Source organism: Sturnus vulgaris, chromosome 1 (genome assembly GCF_052056855.1).
Source record: "Sturnus vulgaris isolate bStuVul1 chromosome 1, bStuVul1.hap1, whole genome shotgun sequence".
NCBI classification, from domain to species: Eukaryota; Metazoa; Chordata; class Aves; order Passeriformes; family Sturnidae; genus Sturnus; species Sturnus vulgaris.
This window is the reverse complement of record NC_142243.1, coordinates 22,424,459-22,437,518: the sequence shown is the minus strand read 5'-3', so window position 1 is coordinate 22,437,518 and position 13,060 is coordinate 22,424,459. Positions and strand designations below refer to the sequence as shown.

The 13,060-nt window shown below is 39.1% G+C and overlaps 1 protein-coding gene and 1 pseudogene across 5 annotated transcripts in view; both read right to left on the bottom strand.

The window, feature by feature from the left end:
- Nucleotides 1-13,060, bottom strand: part of CDK14 (cyclin dependent kinase 14) — a 405,136-nt gene that overhangs the window by 343,307 nt on the left and 48,769 nt on the right. The gene's annotated exons all lie outside the window — the stretch shown is intronic.
- LOC148225108 (pre-mRNA-processing factor 6 pseudogene) lies at nucleotides 903-3,480 on the bottom strand (annotated as a pseudogene).

The following is a 13,060-nucleotide window of genomic DNA, read 5'->3' as shown; positions in this document are numbered from 1 at the left end:
ATGCCAGTAGTTACTTCTGTTCTGTATGGTCATACTACACACTAACAAAATGAACTTTTAAGTAATGTCCCATTTTCATTAGTCTACACTGACTCATCTGAAAGGAGGGGAAACAGGGAGCAAGGGAAAAAGCACTTCCCTCCTCTCCAAAAAGTAATAACTAAATGCAGTAATCAGTAAAAGTTTCATACATCTGTATGAACCCATTTTCTCCTCATAGAAGAAAATTCATGGCTAAGGAGAGCCACTGCTTCTCAACACAAACCTTTCCATTTTGACAACTGTAGACTCAATACACAAAGAAAAAAATGAACACTTTTGAAAATGTACTCACTTGTGAGAGCCATTTAAATGTCTAGCCAGCCACTTCACAAACCACTGATAATATTTCATTAAGAAATTATTTAACAAGATGTTTAAGAAGTTGTATCCAGAAACTGAGTGCTGGATGGAACTCCTGTCCAAGGCCAGCTCAGATCCTTGTTATCACAGATGACCATAAAATATGACCCCCTTCCTTAAATTGAGAAGTTTGAGTTTAGTTTGAGTTAGAACAGATAGAGTACAAGAAGACATTACCTTAATAAAACAATCCAGCAGTGATACAAATGTATTGAATGCAAAGAAAATAATTTTTATCTTAAGATGGCAAGTGAAGCAGTGGTAATATTGCACAATGGAACCCATGACAAGTTATTCCAAGTACAAAATCCTGATAAACTTGCTTTGCAATACCAATATTTGCAGTATACCAGATGTATTATCTGGTATGGTGGAACTTCACTTAAAAAGTCACTGTCTGAAACAAAATACAATGCAATATAGTGCCAATTAGTTTTGCAACTTTTAAGATAAAAAATAGATTTTGTGAGTTTAGAGACTGATTCCATATACAGTTTGCATTACAAAGCCTCCCGTGCTTTCTCTACCAGCTCTTTTTGCTATCCAATTTGTCCTTTCATAAGCCACAGTTTGGGGAAGTCTTCATAGTTCTTCAAAGCTTCCTCACAGAGCTCCTGGGCTGCAGCAACGTTCCCAAGCACCATTCCAACTTCACAGATTACATGGAGACCCTTGCTGTGGGGGCACTGCTGTGAGCCTTTGCCTCCTTGCCCTTTCATAGTCATTGTTCTGTGACTCAAGCTGCATGGCAGCCAGCCAGATGTCCTCGCTGGTGGGGCTAGCCTGGAAAACCAAGATGCTTCTGGCTGCTGGCACCAGCCACTTAAATTCAGCTCCTGTGAGCCACAGCACTGCTTTGGGATAGTGAGCAACAGCTCTCTGCAAAAGGGCCTCCAAGGATTCTCTGGTTCCATGGTTCTTTTCGAAGTAGGCTGCTTGCAGCCACACATTCTTCTTGTTTGGGAAACTTGCAAGGAATAGACATAAATGGCTCAGGCATTCTCCAGAGCACTATGAGCAACACAACTACCTTCATCTTCCATCCAGGTTGTTTTTGATCTTCTTCTTCTTCCATCCCAATCCCAATCACAGCTCTCATGATTGCCTGGCATGTGACCATACTTCCAGCTTTATCACATTGCTCAATATCTTGTATCTGGTGCTCTCTGTTGAATTCCACACTGTTAGACCTGAGATGTGATGGCTCTGTCAGTGATTTTCTTCACCATCTGAGCGTTTCCACTGGCTTCCTTCAGTTTGGCAGCAGTAATCTAGAAGTGAAAATCCATCAGGCTATTCCCTCAGGCTTTGTTAAGGATTTTATGAGCATTCTCACATGTCTCCAGACTTGCCAGCACCAGCCACAGCTCAGCACCAGTCGGACAGGACTCCACAGCCTGGCTCAGCATGACCCTGGCATCCTCAGGTTGCTCCAGCTCCACGGCTGCTTTCCACAAGTTTGGAACACGCTCAAGGGCTTTCCCTAAGGACATTTCTTGGCACAGATATCCACCTCCAGCTCTGCTGCTCTGATATAAATCTAGAAAGACTGTGGAAGGTGTGGGACAGCCTGGGCCACAACAGCCTTGGTGGTATCTCCAGGCTGAAGCCGAGCAGCTTCCAACCAAATATCTTCAGTCTCAGGGCATATCTCTGTTCCTTTCATGATGTGGTATCAAGCCACCTGGAGTTTGCAAGTGACCTCCTCCAGTTGGGCTGAATGCTGTCCAGGCTGGTGGATGATGAGGATTGGTCTCTTGGACAGATTTCAAGAATAAACAGGCTTTTTTTGATATCATCAATATCTCATCCATGTGTGGGAATCATGGAATTCAAGTCTGTCAAATATCCTTTCAGGTCCTCTACAGTCTGGCCACTCACAGAGTCTGACACCTGGCTTAACCTCATACCCAACAAGGTACTCCTGGCTTGGCCCATCTTCTTCATATCCAATTCACCTGTTCCAAGTGTCATCAAGCCTGGTGTCATTCCTCCTGAGTATGGTGTTTTCATTCCCCCTGCATACAGAGTATTCAATCCACCAAACTGTGCCTGGTGTGGGTCCACGGACGTGTAATTCTCCCCTGACTGTAAATGCTTTGCAAAGAAGCTGTCAGGGACAGGAGTCCTGAGGATTCCTCTGATGCTTGTTACTGGCATTCCCTCTGGAATACTCAGCCACTCCTCCTCAGTAAACTCTGATAACTTCCATTTCAATCTGAGAACTGCATATAATATTTTCCTATTTCCTCTTTTTCTTGTTTTACCCTTGTCTCTTTCCTACCTTCATTGATCCTGTTATCCAAAGCCACACAAATAGCATCTGTTTTCTCATCACCTCTTTATAGGGCCCACTTGAGAACAGGCTCCCAGCATAACAATTGAAATCATCATAATTGGTATCATTCAAGTTCTCATCTTTATCATCCGCTGTCTCGTTCTGTTTCGTGTGGTCCCCCACAGTTCTCCTTCCCAGCAGGGCACGATGGCCATCCACGGGGTCACTGGCACCACAAGTAGGGCTGATGCCAGAGTGGATGGTGAAACCTGTGGCTCTGCAGCCCAGCCCCAATCACGTAGCCCAGGGATGTGGGCAAGCCCAGGGTTAGTTTCTTCCTGTGGTGGTGGTGCCCCAAGTCCCTAAAGTGCCCAGCTTATATATGATCAGATTCAGGCAGGAATGCCCAACACCTCCCCCTAAGTGGGGAGTTTCACAATGATGTAATCATCTAAGTCACAGGATAGGATATCTTGGGGAGTCCTTGATGGGCTGTTACAGCTGCCCACTGGGGCTGATGAGCCATTATGGCCCACTGGCAGAGAAGACCCCCTCAGACTGGGTGTAGTTATCATGGCTGAATCAATTTGTGAGACAAAGGAACGCTACCTTGCTACCGAGGGTTTGCCTCTTTCCCTTATCAAACACCCAGCTTGCAGCCTGCAGTGTGCTCTGGGCACCTACTGCAAACAACCCACCGTTAACAGTTCATCAGGAATAATGTAGATGAGAATAGAATACATAGTTTGGTTACACCCCATGATGAAACCCAAGACACCCAGAGAGCTGACAATACTCATGTTTGCAATCCAAAAAACAATTAATTAAAAAAACACACACTAACAAAGAAAGGATAGTAGTATTTCTGTGACACAAATTTTAATGATGAATACTAGGAGATAGACTTTACAAAGTTTTTCTTTATAGATAATTATAAAGAATTAATAATAGCTTTTAATATCTACTAGTAAAAATCCCAGGCATGAATCCCTGAAAATGTTTCATTTTTGAGTTACATATATTACAACAGCTGATCTCATAGAAGGACAAAGCTCAGTGATATCCTATTTCAAAGTCACCCACAGTATTTTAGCTAGGAGAAAAAAGCTTTCTAGAAATGAGTTAAAACTTAACATAAAACGATGAGTTCACCTTCATCTCTTTCTTAACTTTAAATATGCACCAAAATTCTCGTCTTCTTTGAAAGCACTGGAGTTTAGCCTCCCTTCATTTTCACTTTGAGATACTCACATGAAAGACTTTGGATCTGTATTATTGGGACCAGTGTTATTTAATCTCTCCACTAATGACAAAGATGAAGGGATCAAGTGCACCCTCAGCAAATTTACTGATGACACCAAGCTGAATGGTGAAGCTGACACACCTGAAGGACAGGAGGGACCTGGACAAGCTCGAGAAGTGGCCCATGGGATTCTCATGAAGGACCTGGGGGTGCTGGTGGGTGAGAGGCTGGACATGACCCAGCTGTGCACTCACAGCCCAGAGAGCCAAACGTGTCCTGGGCTGCACCAAAAGCAGCGTGGCCAGCAGGGCAGGGAGGTTTTGCCCCTCTGCTCTGCTCTGGTGAGAGAGATCCCACCTGGAACACAGCACCCAGCTCTGGGGCCCCAGCATAGGAAGGACATGTCATTTCTGTTATACGAGGCTTAATATTTAATATATTTATAAAACCAGTATTCCTATCACAACTTCTTAACAGCTATGGTTTTGTTCTCCTTTCTTTTCCTATTTGTTTCTGAAGGTTTACCTGTTTTTCAGAGGACTGCTTAACACTTAATCACTATCTTCACACTGTTGTCCCATGATCCTACAATTCTTATCCAGAATAATGTAATTTGTTTAGACTCACCATTACATATGCATAGCTGCAGTTAATTTCTTCATAAGTATTGGTTTATACATATCAGGATGAAATACCATTATCATTTTATCATCCAAATAATCTATATTGCAAAATCCCTTGGCAACTTTAGGCAGTTCAACTAAATAACTTTTTTATAATATATCAATTTTTCATTCCTCTTCCATGCCTTTCTCTCCTGCCTGGAGGGTAATTTGCTATTCCCTTCTAAGTCTCAAAAATGGATATTTTACCAGTTCTGCATGGCATACACAGCACATGTGACAGATATATAACCATCAGGCAAATCATAATGACTGAAAAATCTGATGATAGCAAAACACTGGGTTAGATGAGGGCATGACATGAGATTAAACAAGTAGTTGACAAACTAAATAGAAACACTCGAGTAACCCCTGATTTAAGAATATTTTTGGTTCTCATGATAAAATATGAGAAGCAGCTGTGAGAATCATCTCCCCTCTTTCCAGTTCTATTTGTCTAGAAGGCTGCACTACCTAATGGACAAGGGTTTCACTGCAGGCACCATGCTTTTGTTCTTTACTAATTAAATTTGCATAGAATGATGATCAGCTAAAAGGCATGTCAAATCTCAAAGTGATGCAATGCTGAGTCAAGCACTCACAGGAAACAAGCACCAGAAGTGCAGGCATTGCACTAATATTCATCTGTTCTTTGGTTAAATACAAAGGGTTGGTTTTGACCTATAAAACCCTTTACTGTTTGGGTCGCTACCCCCTTGCAGACTGCTTTTCTTGTCCCCTTTTATCTCAGGAATTCAGACAAGAGGGTTGCATTCACCTGGGCATTCTCACTGAAGGGCACTTCAGTCCAGAAGCTGATAAAGCTTTAATGCATGTTGAGCAGCTTATCTATTTTCCCAGGACTTCTTAGGTGAGAAATAGAAAGCATCTCAGGAGGAGTGAGCTGCTGAAGATAAAAAACTACAGAAAGGACAAGAGAAAAAAGCCTCTTCCACATACTATTAAAAATACTTCTACAAAATACAGTTAGTGGTGGTACAGCTCCTGCAGCTTAAATGTTCACAGAGCACCCATCCTCACAGAGTATTTCACCTAAGTGGTTCTTTCCCTCCCCAGATCATCTCTTTCCACACCTCTAGAGCTGAATCCATTACAGTATGTTCTAAAATAGATTCCCTATTGTCCTATGATCTTATTAAGTGGAAGAACATGGATTTTCATGTGATGGAGCACAGTGGCTACAGAGGGCTGGAATGGATTTTTACATCAAGAGATTTACTCAAGACCATATGGCCTATAAAAATATTAAAGAAGCCTCCAAAGTTTTAATAGTTTTAAAAAGATCAAAATACCAGTTTCAGAGAGCAGAAAGAATTTTCCTTACCTTGTTTCAGATTTTCATAAATTTCTGGAAAGGAAATTTTAAAGGAAATATGCTGTTTTAGTCTAACATGCAAATTCAAAGGAAACTTCTTTTGGTTAAATGACATGGAAAAATATATATATTAATTTATCTAGCTTATATTTATCTCTCTGATATCAAGTTGAAGAATCCTATTATATGAGAAAACAGAAAAATTAAGGTCTATGACAAACAAGGGGAATGATTCCACAGAACTGACAGGTTGAAGGCTGTGAATAGACATCTTCCATTTAAATCACCACTACAGGATTTACAGCACAATGTTTCAAAACTCTACAGAACACTTCATTTGGTTGTGCATGAGAGCTCTCTGTAATATTGAGGTGTGGGAGGTGTGGGTTTCCAAACAGCAAGAGGAATTTGGACAGAGATAGGCTCCAAATTGAGAGGCTCATCACCTTTCAGGGATGGAGCTAAGGCTGACTGGCTGGTATTTCCCTGCATCCTCCTTGCCACCCCTTCCAAATGTCTGGATGATGTTTGCTTTCTTTCAGTCTCTTGGACTGATCATCACGACCTTTTAAAGATGATCAGGAGCAGCCTCCCTATGGTGTCCACCAGCTCTCTCTTCCATCCATGGGTGCACTAAACCCACTTGCAAAATCTTCTGGGGGGAAAAATGGAAGCTGGTACCATATTTAATTTCTGACTGATTTAGCAGAAGATTACAATGAAAATTTATTCTTACTGCACCATAAAACAAAGTCAAATTCCCTTAAAGCAATAATTCCCACACTCTAAGATGTCCCATGACTATCTACACACTGTCAAAATTATAATAATGTACTTTTACCTTTTCTTTCTCTAGAAAAAAAAAGAATAAATTCTTTAAAAATGAGACAACATGAGCCATACAGTTCATGGACTAAACTACGTAGCAGTGAACACACTTTCTTAGAAAAGCAGAGTAAGAAGCAGAGTCACCAATGCTCCATTATTCTGTTGTTCTTCCAAATAGTAAGATGTCTTCTTAATTGATACTGAAAAACAAAATTAGCATTACCCTAGCATCTTAATCATTAAAACAGATCTTCGCTCTACTAGACCCTTAGTAGACAGAGAAGCAATATTTTGTTCAAAAACCTCTTAGAGCATCAGGAGCAAAACAAAAGTTTTACTGTAAACACCAACAGTGCATTTAATTATGAATGGTAAGTGGAAAAAGAAGTCTAAAACAGGAGAAGCATCATAACATAAATTATGATTCCCCTAGAGTGTTTCAAGGACAAACTGCAACCTAAAGTTTAACTGAGGAAAGGTCTGAAGGCCTCAGAAATGTAAATGCTGCAGAACACATCTTTTGAGATATGATTCCCAAAAGAAGTGGGAGATCCTTTATGCATAATGTACTTCAGCATAAAATCATGGCTGCTGTTTGACAAAATTTTAACAAAAATGACTGAAAAAAATCCTTAAATTCTTTTAGAACTTGTAATATTGAGGGCTTATATGTCTAACAAAATATCTGTCTGCCCTCAGAAAAGGTTGTGGAAATAATTTAAAATGTAAAAAGACAGTACTAGCAGAAACAATCACTATGGCAATAAAAATTCAGACAAGGAGAATTCAAACAAAGATTCCACTGAAGCCACAATGGTATAAAAAACCCAACAAAAGATTGCTTTAAAATATCTTACGGCTGCCTTTGAATTTCATATGCCAAACACAGCTCTGACTCTTCCAAAATAAACAGTTTCTATTTGAAATGTTTCAATAAAAATACACACCTCGTACTCTACACTTATACCAGGGGTGTTTATATTCCTGGGTAGTCTCATTAACCTCTGTGCAACCAGTATGTTGAGAGATAAACATACAAAAGGCTGGTTGTTCTTTAACTACCCATGACAGCACCAACCACCAATTACAATACGTGCACAGATGGCTAATTGGCTTTATCACTGTTTTCACAAATCTGGGAAGGGGGACACCACCTTTCCCAATTTCTCTGAAGGTTAGTACCAGCAGCACAGAACCAATTCATGTATTGAGGCCCCTCGGGTCCTGCTGCCCTACTTGGTCAAACAAAAAATAAAAACTTGTATAGTAGTTTACATGATATGCTCAACACCCCTGATTAAACTTTATGTAGGTCTTCAATACACACATAGATTTTATCTCTCAGTTACTTATGAAATGCCAAGAAGATTGTCACATAAATGGCAAATTCTAAACATTTCAGAACACGTACAAAGGTTACAAGACTCGCAATTAATTTGTCAGGAAGGGCAACACTGAAATCCCATTAAAATAAATGCAAGAAACAGTCTTCAAAGCTAAAGGTAAATTTTAACAGAGCATTTGCGTTCACATCTATCGTATGTAATATTATTTCTTCCTCTGAAATACCTGATGATGTAAACATCTCTCTGCTATATTAACAGCATATATATTACATATTACAGCATATATTAGAAGCACTGAATGTATTCAGGGGAAAAACAGTATCCTTGCCCCCACAGTCCCCAGGCACCTCAGGTTATCACCTGAATCCTGAAGGTTATATTCAGGAGCAGTCTGACTCTGTCCCTTTCCAGATGAAGATCCTTTTTGTGCTTTAGCACATGCACAGGTAGGTTAGCACAGGTCCTTTAAGGAACTGCAGTGTGCTTTTACAAGAGGAAATCGTAGAAAAATTCAGTTATGCTTTAACAAGTCTTCAATATGCATTAATTAGGAGTATTTTTAGCATGCCAATTTCAGGAAAAGCTGCATAAAATAACAAAAGCAGAAGAAAAATCTTGGGAATAAAGTCTAGCCCTTTTCAAACTTTGTTTGAGATAATGAGGATGTGTAATTTCTAACACTGCTAATCACTCCCACTTCTCCTTAACTTTCCTGAAAACTGGGACCTGCACAGTGATGCTGCAAAAGGTGTGGCTTGCAAAATGCAAGTGCAGTCAAGTCAGGAGAATAGTTCTGTCTGCTTCAACATGGACTCTGGGATGCACCTGTACTCCTTCAAAAAACAGAGAGAAAGCAAGCAGAGTAACTTGGAATTTTTTTCAGCAAGGGTGCCCTCCATCTCATACTCAAAAGTTTATACTCATTTTTAGGCTGGAGTATTTCTGCTTCAAACAAGCACTGAAACTAAAATGACTCAATGTTTTGATAGGCCCTCTTATTGACCATGTATTTTTAAAACACAGCTGGCAATTAGGGGCCAAGCTACTCAAATCTATCTTTAAAAAGTACAGCTTAATAATGTTGGCTCACTGAGGACTGCTTATTAATATGATGACCAGCAAAGGCTGCCAGCAGTATTTACAGAGATCTGAAATGAATTATTGTCCTATACTGGAATAGCTAGACTATCCTTTCCTTATCCTTGTTCTTCCCTGCTAGTAGCAAATGTCTTATCACTAAATAAATGAAAGAGTCTTTGCAGACACATCATTCCAAGGATCATGCCAGGCCAGAGCACTGCCATTTCCCAAACCATTTCAATGGAGATGGAGAAGTAAGAAATGCTCTTTCACAAGACAACGGGTGTTTAGCACATGAGAGCATGTACAGCCTGGGAAATACAAGTTTCCAAGTTGGTATGTTGTTTTATATGATCTCAAACTTCAAGGGGCTTGGACTTGGGATTTGCTTGTGCTAAATTATTACTTTAGCCTCTCTTCTGACTGCCAACTGCATTCGCCTAAAGCTCAACTTTTGAGAGGGCATGGGGCAAGCTATCATGGAATAATAAACTGCAGAATATGGCATAAACAGTAACAAACAACACAGATGAAGTGCACCCCTGAGGTCACTTTCAAGAAATATTCATTTACATTTTTTAATTGCTGCTTTTCATTTCAAACCCAGGTAATATAAACAACATTAAGCCTACCCTTATCAAACAGATGTTCTTAACCAAAATCTGAAGTTAAAGCAATAAAAATGAATACCAATTAAAGGTATGAACCCATTTCCATACAATGCACTAGGAAGCCTGTACTAGAACGAAACACCTAACAAGAGATTTCTAAAAGTGCAAGTAAAAACCAGACAAAATTAAAAAACCCCCACTTTATTATATAAAGTTAAAAACCCACAAACCTGGGTCTTCCTTTAGCAAAGGCCAACCCATGAAGATCCATGAAACAGAACCATTAATAAACACACAGTGTGAAAAAAAAAGACCACCATAAAATAAAGCCAATCGTCAAAACACAACCAAAAAACCTCAAAACAAACACATCAGAATTTCTATCTGAAGTCCTAAATACATTCCCTGAATCACACATTACATATAACTGGCATACTTTAAATTCATGTAAATCCTCTCTGAACTAACCCACATGTTAATATAAGTTTGGCGTAAGTCCAACTAATATATTAATATGATTAAAAAATTGTGATTACTCCCCTTGTTCTTAAAGTAAACCATTACAGCTAGGGAAGAGGTAGGGTGGTGCACACTTACCTGTCAATTTGCAGTGCAATATGTGGTTTTACAAAAATTAGGTATCTTTAGAGCAGAACCAACTAGTAGAAAAAGGGCTTTTCCTTAGAAAGTCTCATGAAGGCCTTTATACTTAAAATATCAGAAATAAAGTGCTCTTTCACAAGATGGTGCCAAACATTGGTCTTGGCAAAGGTTCATTACATTGTTTTTGACCAAAAGGCTAAAAAAACCCACATGAATCCAAAAAACACATTAGAAAGGATAAAACTGCTTTGTGCTTTGTGCAAAGGAATGCAAGCAATACTGAATAGCTTTTGTCTGACTTCATCTTTGTAGTTTCAAGGCCATCCTCTCTAATACCCTGACATCTGAATATCTTCAAGATGTGCTAAGAAATCTATCTTCAAAATCCACTGAGAAAAATTCTAATTCCCTTCTCCATCAGATGGAAAATTAAGGCTCAGATGTTTAATAACTTGCTAAAAGCAACATAGCACTTTCTCTGCCAGAAGAAACTGCATTTGAATATAGGTTGGTTCCAAGGTTAAAAGTACTGTGAAATCTAATGCATTCATTTAGTCCTGGCCTTTTATACAAATTTTACACTGCTATCAGGTTGTCAAATTCCAGTGAGAAGATTTCCTTCGATGTCACCTTAATGTTTTCCACTCAATGGAATAACCTTAGGGTTTTAAGGTTTGCTATTAAACTATTACTTTGGCTTAACACTACCATCAACAATTAGTATTAAAGACATGAAGTAAAATTAGATCTGAGATATTGTGCACTATACCATAAACATATCATCTTTACTACCTCCTTTCACATCTCCCTTCCAAAAATATTGCCTTCACTCACTGCAATCTATTAAGATATGCTTCTATCATAACATTCTCTCTAAAAAAGAAATCATGTTTCTTAGTAAGTGCTGAACTGCAACTGACTGCAAAGCAGCCAGGACTACAGAACACTAGCAATATTTTAAAAGCCATAGAATTCACTCTCACCACAACTAGAGCAAACACTTCAAACAAAACATGCTGTAATTCACTCAACTTAATGGGAAAAGCAATGCCATTATGGAAATGCATGGACATAGCACATAGTGCAAGGTCAGTCAGCAGTGCTTCATCTCCATAATGTCTTGGCTCCTTGTAGGCATTTTTAAAACATATTTCATACAGTGGCTTTTTTAAAAATTTGTACCAGAAAAATTTCATAGTTGTGATATAGAACAAAAATATAGAAAGGAGCTTCTCAAATTTAACTCAGTCTATGAGCTTCCTGGATCCTTAATCAAGTGCATCCCTACCTGCACACACCTACAGACTCAGGCACACTGACATTTGCAGACCACCACATACCAGCCAGCTCAGAGGCTCACACTACTCTGGCTCCTCACCACCTCACACTCCGTGTCACCTGTGCTCACTGACCCAACCACCAATTGCTCCAAAAGTGCTTGAGAACATTCTGTATGTGTGATAGAAAAATGCTTCTGAAGCAGTTTTTGAGTAGGCAGTTCTAAAGCTCAGCCTCCTAAGATTAAGTGTTATAAACCTACATCCAACAGTCGATCAAATTTAAATCATTTCAACCTTAATTCCTCTATCATATTGCATGTTAAACACATTATGAAAAAAACCTCTTTCTATCTGCTCTCAGAACTAACAGTGCCTTTTCTCCCGGAATTTTCAGTAGAACATGAATACTGCCTGACTTTAAGCCACCAAAAATTTAGCTTAGTCTTCATGAGTAGCAACTGCAGGAAAAAGGCTCCAAAGAAAGGCACTGACAAATTCAGGTAGAAGTAATATTTTCATGGTTACTAATGACAGTCAGAAATCAGCAGAAATGCATTGCATTGAGCTCCCAAGAATTAGCATTAGTGGATCAGCATTAATACAGGCAGTAAATTTGCAAAGTGTAATGAGGTTTCAGAAGACAAATAGGAAAGTCAATGCACATGACTCCAGGCTTTGTTTCACCTCCCTCACAAGTGTAAAAGTCATGACTTTACTTATCAGTGTACATTTTATATAACCTGCATGGTAGACTCAGTTCTTAGGGAGGAGAGGGTTGTGTTTTCCTTTTTAAAATTGCTTTTATTCATGTAGGGTTTCTTGTTTTTACAAAAACAGAAACACAGATCAGACACGGTTACATAAGAAGCAAAAAGTCATGGGAAAACATTTTGCAATAAGTACATGATTTTGGTGAGAAATGGCAGCATTGGATGAATATCATTAAATCTGTTTTCTTTACTTTGTGCTATAAAAAGAACATTACCTCCAAATGCAAATTCACTGACCTGTTCTCAGACCCATCAGCTGTTGGCTTCTTTGATGAGCTGTGAGTCCTCGACTAGACCTTTATGTACAGACATTGTTAGATTTTAGATTTAAGCCCACAATCTCTATGTAGGACTTTTTTACCTTCAAGAATAAAAGCCACTGGCAAATACAGAAGCTTGTCCTTCTCACTTAGATAGAAAACGAGCTATAATCATCCCTTTTAATCAAGCAGAAAAACTTAATTTAGAACTTACAGTAAGTTTGTGCTAAAGGATTGTCCTTAAATGGCTGTATAGTATCAGTTGGTAATAAAAGAGCTGGTTCTGACTAATTGGAAGTGCTGTATTAAGTTTGCAATTTCTTTAAAGCAAGAAGTATACAATGATGAGCTTCAGCAATTA